The sequence below is a fragment of the Nicotiana attenuata genome, chromosome 8 (genome assembly GCF_001879085.1).
Source record: "Nicotiana attenuata strain UT chromosome 8, NIATTr2, whole genome shotgun sequence".
NCBI classification, from domain to species: domain Eukaryota; kingdom Viridiplantae; phylum Streptophyta; class Magnoliopsida; order Solanales; family Solanaceae; genus Nicotiana; species Nicotiana attenuata.
The window spans coordinates 41,579,452-41,586,234 of record NC_031996.1 but is presented as its reverse complement, the minus strand read 5'-3'; positions in this window follow the sequence as shown (position 1 = coordinate 41,586,234).

The following is a 6,783-nucleotide window of genomic DNA, read 5'->3' as shown; positions in this document are numbered from 1 at the left end:
CGTGATATTTTCTTGCCGTTTGATTCTATTTTGTTGGGTAAATGAAATAGCTAAAGTGAGATTTCAGCTTTGTTGGAAAATTAAAACAAGTACTGGTGGTTTGATAGGAAAATTAATAGCTTTGTTAATAGGAAAATTAAATTAACTGTTATAAATAGAATTGTATTTATGGTGAATGTCTATATTTATAGAGATTCTAGGGTTTATTACTTGGTGGCTAAGTCACCCTCTCCCTATAAATAGAGGGTTCTATTCCGTTGTAATTCATCCTAAATATCAATAAGAATTCTCTCTCCCTACTTTTCTCTGCAATACTACTCTTCTTCTTTTATTGTTTTATAACACGTTATCAGCACGAGACTCTAACCAATTGAGTAGAAGCTTTGGGATTAAGCATAATGATTGTCAATTATTCCATGAACTTCCTTCATGATTAAGTTTTAGATTTAAGGTAAGTATTTTACTTTATTTTACTCTTTTATATTCTTAAAATTCTATAATTTGATTTTATATACAAGCAAAGACAACAAAGTTTGATTATAACTCTAATGGAGTTTGTAAGAAATTATAACCACCTGAAGTGGTAAAATTTCTATGTCTTGCCATGATCAAAGTCATGTATGATCGTGAGCACAAGAAGTGAAAACCCGTCCCATTGAATTTGCTCCATTCTCATTCCCTTAAGAGAATGTAATAGCAATATGTGATAAGTCTGAAAGAAGATAAAATCATTACTGTGAAGGTATCAATGGATGTGGACGTGGCAATAGACGAAATTATAATCGTCATCATTGTGATAATGAGAATAATAAGGATTCTCAAAATAATCCTTCACTCTGTGAAAGTAATATTTGTCATCGATTTGACATGAGATTTTATTAAGCACATATAGATGATTATGGTCCATTCATGATGTGAATGTGACAACATCTGATTTACGAATACATATTCATTCTTCAAAGAATATGAATGTGCTAGTGGTAGTGAATATACCACACTCACCTCTAAAAGGAGGTTTGAGATGATATAAGAATGGCATGAATGGTCCATTGGTCACCTACCTATTGTACGCCAAAATATTTTGGCATTGTGATTATTAAAAGACAACGGTAATGCAAGAAACATATCTTGCATATAATTTTGACCATAACCATAATGGTATAACTTTCTCTTTAAAAGAGATATTCACCTTATGGGTGTTGATGAATATGTGGTACTACAAAATTAATTGAGAACTCTGCAAGAGCCAATTATACTATTTTGGAGAAACAAAATTGATTACCAATGAGGTATTGTGTTGTAGTAAGTCTCAAAGAAACTTATTCAGTTTCCAAAGTATACGCGAAAGTGGTTGATTATATTGAGACTATAAATAAAGGAAAGCTTTAATATCTTATATTACTACAACTTGTAGCTGGGTAATATGCATGTGAAAAGCTACCCGCTTTATTCTCCAGTTTGTACTACACAAATAAAAGAATACCACAATAAAGTGGATGTTTATTGATAATAAACTTGGAGTTTATTGATAATTGCACACGTCATGGTGTAAATCTGAAGTTTATCAATATTGATAATTTATTCAGTTGGCATAATTGGTTTACCCATATCAATTTAAGTATGATGTGCAAAAATAAAAGAGAATTCACACGGGTAAATATTAAAGAACTAGAAAGTTCTTTACAAATTCTCTTATGTTGGTTGTTCTCATTAATTAATATACCAACTAAAATTGGGATTAAATCCCTTGAATTCTGGAAATATCAAAGGTGAATATGGGCCCATTCACCTGCCATGTATACCACATAAGATGCATCTATGAGATGGTTACATGTGCGATTATTATTAATCCGCAACATGGTGTTTGCGAGGTAACTTGCTCAATAATTTGATTTAGAGCATAATTTCCAGATTTTTTATTCAAGATATCATCTTGATAAGTTGGTTTCTACATCACACTTGGTTTAGCAAAAGAATTTATTGAGTGCCTCCACTTAATAGCTAAACTATTGCTTATGAGAACAAAGTTATCTATATCAGTTTGATATACGTTATATACGAAAGTATATTATTTTCTCACCTCATAAGTGGTTCAGGGTCAGGAACCAAATAATTCCATCTTATTATTATTGATGTGTGGGGTATGTTTTGATTAATACCATAACGCACAAAGATGAGTTCTCAAAGTTGAGGAAAACAAGTTAGTTTTTCTAACATGAGGGGGAGACATGATAAGCAGTTGAGAAAAAGTTACGTGGAATGAATTGTCATTTGTACATCTAGATCCTCGAATAAGATAATATGAACTTGAAGTTCATAAAAGGATAATTCATGTGCAATTTATTGCAAAGCATGCCAGACGCATTTGCTGACCCAATGAAAGTAACTATATTCTCGCTGCAAATGCTCATATTATAATAGTCCTAAAAGGACAAAGTATATGGTACGCTTAAAACGTATAGATAGATTGGTTTCAAATAAACTTCTTGATAAAGAAGGTGAGCAAATGATCAAAATGATCATAGTAAAGGAGGCAAGTGATCTAGAAGATCACATGACATAACACTTCATAAAATCTCATGAAAGATTCAGGTACCTGAACATATGACTGAAAAGATCTCTATGTTATGTCTTTATGAAAAATAAGGAGGTTGGAACCGATATAAAATGTTTGTCGACGACATTGATAATAGCGCTAAATATATATATATATATGAGGATCTTATGTCTATAGAAATAATTCAAGTAGAATTGGTTTCATATGAAAGACATGTTGTTTTGGACCTACAGTTCAAATACTTGAAAGTATAAAGTCAATAGTGTGTGCAATCACTTTTATTTATCTTATATGTCTAGCATGACATGACAAGTTGATATGCATCTAAAGTCTATTTAAATGGCTTATTTGACTATACTTATATGACAATCCCCAAATGATTTAAATTGCTTGAAGCATATACAATTCTTGATCTTGAAGTACTACATCCTCAGTGCAATTTGGGCACATATGTATCTTGCTATAACTATAAGCATGATAATGCGATAGCGAGGATTTTCAAGGTGCAACATATTCATTGGAGTTAATATGGCGGATTTATTCACCAAATCTTTGCCAACGTCAACCTTCAAGAAGCTAGTGCACAAGATTGGGATGCGAAGGCTCAAGGATGTAAATTGATGTTCTCATCTGGGGGAGTTAATACGCGTTGTACTCTTTTTCCCTTACAAGGTTTTGTCCCACTGGATTTTCCTTGCAAGGTTTTTAACGAGGCAACCAAAAGGCGTATTATTAGATATGTGTACTCTTTTTCCTTTTCTAGATTTTTTTTCCCATTGGGTTTTATTTTAGTTAAGGTTTTAACGAGGCACATTATCTGTTGAATAGACATTCAAGGGGGAGTGTTATAAATAGAATTGTATTTATGGTGAATGTCCATATTTAGAGAGATTCTAGGGTTTATTACTTGGTGGCTAAGTCACCCTCTCCCTATAAATAGAGGGTTCTATTCCATTGTAATTCATCCTAAATATCAATAAGAATTCTCTCTCCCTACTTTTCTCTGCAATACTACTCTTCTTCTTTTATTGTTTTATAACATTAACAAATTAATAAATTTATTGGTGGTTTGAGTAGTAAAACAAGTACTGCTGGATTTGGAGCTTGGAAAATTTGTAGGATATCATTTCTAAATTTTGTGCCCAAATTGACGTATATATCTTTGCTTTCTCTGTTGTAAAACGCTAATTGTCAATTTCATGAAATTTTTCTTGTTACAGTGCAGTAGATTCCTCATGTATTTATTTTCTTCTGCGTAATTTCCGAGTCCGAAATTCTTATGGCCAACTCACCTTTCCCGTGTCGATGCAACTTTGTGAACCTCTTTCTTTGTGTTGAAATAACGGTTAAGGATGGAGCATACTGTTGATGCAAAAAGCTTAAATTATATTTGGGCTTTATGGATACGTGCTTAGCAAGAAGTATTCGTAAAAATAGCACGGTATAGCCAGTTTTCGGACTGGTCAATCAAAAATAGCCAGCGTTTACAAATCAATGAAAAATAGCCGCTATTTTGCTGCAATAGAGACCGATCCAGCATAATATACTGGAGTTCGGTGCACTTGTGTATGAACTCCAGCATATTATGCTGGACCAGTATACTTTGCTGGCTCCAGTATAATATACTGGAGACTGGAGCACCGGTGCTCCAAACTCCAGTGTATTATACTGGACCAATATACTTGCTGGAACTCCAGTATATTATGCTGGAGTTCTAGTGTACCTATGCTGGAACTCCATCATATTATGCTGGACTTATTCTGGAACTCCAGTATAATATGCTGGAGTTCAAGTATACTTATGCTGGAACTCCAGCATAATATACTGGAGTATTTTCCGGGTTTTGAACAGTGTTTTCGCTTAGATTTATCTTTATATAAAAAGTGGCTAAATTTCAATTACTTTTGAAATTGGGCTATTTTTGAACGACCAGTTGTAAATCTGGCTATTTTTAAAATTTACCCGAAGTATTCTACTGATGGTTTGGCAATAATCTCGAAGTAGAAAATAATTCATAAATATCGTAGCTTGCTTTAGGCGCGATTAATAAATAAATCATCACGGCTATGGGTACGGTTACCGTGGCATGGTCGTGATACCCAATCCACAATTCGGGTGTGCATTTCATGTGACTCGACCGTAACTTCGAATAATAATAAAATAAACATGTCGTAAATCGTGGTTGCATTTCATGTATCGCGGTTTGCAACGTGTACCAAAATGGCAAGTATATGACAATTGTGCCTTGTTCCGGAAATAAATTCCACAAATACCAAAGGCGGTTAAAAAGTAAAAAATGCACGTAGGTTTAAATGTGTCATTAATCAGATAATTAGGCCAATAGTAATAGTTGAGCGACCGTGCTAAAACCACGGAACCCGGGAATGCCTAGCACCTTCTCCCGGGTTAACAGAATTCCTTACGCGGATTTCTGTGTTTCGCTGTGAGCACGTGATTTTTGCCTTATATGAATTACTCCCATAAATTCAAAATAAAATAATTTCTTTTCATTACTTGCAATTTTGTGGATTTTCGTGGCATTTTCTGTTAATTGGTTGCATTTGTTTGTGCATGTTTGTTTTATTTAATTCATGAAAAATACAAAAAATATGTTGCATTTGCATTTACGATTTAATTTGGCATTAGTTAGTAATTTAGTTATGTTACAAAAATAGAAAATCAAAAAAAATAACTCATTTTGGCATTTAGTTTCGAATCATGCAGTTTTCTTTTAATTTGGTAGTTAATTAGTTGTTGTAAATATTATTTTGAACATTAATCTAATATGGTAGGATAATTTTGGTTTAGAATTAATGTAGATTTTATTTTTAATTTGAAAAGAAAGAAAAAAGATTTAAAGAAATGGAAAGAAAAAGAATAGAAATTGAAAAGATAAGTCTGTTTGGGCCATTTTTAATTGAAATTCCTCAGGCCCAAACATTTGGCTCAAAAAACCCGTCCAAATTTTGGCCCAATTATTACCACCCCAGACCCGGATCTTGAGCCCCCACCATTTTCAAAACGACGGCCGTTTGGATCAAAGCAATCCTAGCCGTCTAGGTTGGCTTGATCCACGGTGGGAAGTAAATGGCGTTAGGGTTGATATATAATTGTCCTAACCTCACTACCCCCCCCCCAAAGCCCGTCTCTCTCACCCCACTCTCATCAGAGACGACCTCCATCGTCTCCGCCACTCTCCTCCATGAGCCGCCGGCGGAGTCGAATCAGAGACGACCTCCATCGTCTCCGCCACTCTCCTCCATGAGCCGCCGGCCGGAAATCGTCTCCGCCGATGGCGGTCACCCAAATCCGTTCAAAATTTCACCATGAAATCCTTTCAACCTCCCCGTCACAAATACCCCTATTTTACATTGCAAATCCCACCCAAAATTCCCAAAACAACGAAACACTAGGCGCCGCCACCGCCGCACACGGCGGCGCCGGCTCCAAACAACTCCAAAATAACACCACAGCACCTCCTAACCTTCCTCATTCCTAATACCCAACTGGATTTCTTCAAACGTCACCAGAACGGCTCGAATCTTAAATCATAGAGCCGGCGGAACCCTAGAAGGTCATTTTGCTCGATCTTTACTCAATTTTTTGAGTCTGGTCATGCGCAGGTAAGTTGCTCCTATTTCTTTAGTTTGAATATACTTTTTCCTTGTTTCTGTTAATTTGTTCATTCTTTCCTTATGATCTTTTTCTTCTTTCTTTCTTTTTCTTTTTCTTTGGCAGTAATCAGTACTTGTGTTTTTGTCATTTAAATTTTTGTTTTTTATTCTTCCTCTGTTCTTACTGATAGTAGTTTAAATTCATGAATTAGTGTTTAATCGTTACTTGTTGAATTCATGTTTATAAATTAGTTTGTTTATTGATGTTAGTTAATCATAGGTTTGTTTAGTGTTATTATATTTTACTGTGTTCTTAATTGTTTAACAGTTTATTGCTTGTTAGTTCAATGTTACATATTAATTAGAGTTAAATTTTAGTTTTGGTGATTGGTTATAGCTGATTTAGACTCAATAGGATTAACTATAGTTAGTGTTAACTAAGGTAAAGGGGTTTGGGTGGGTTAGTAATTTCAGGGGCAATCAAGGGTAGTTTAGGCATCCAAAATGGGCTGGTTAGATAAAGACCAGTAATTTAGAACCCAAATAAGGGCAGTATAGGTATTTCGTAGGTAGCTAGAACACCCTAGGGCCGTTCTAGAAGGGGGCCTTAGT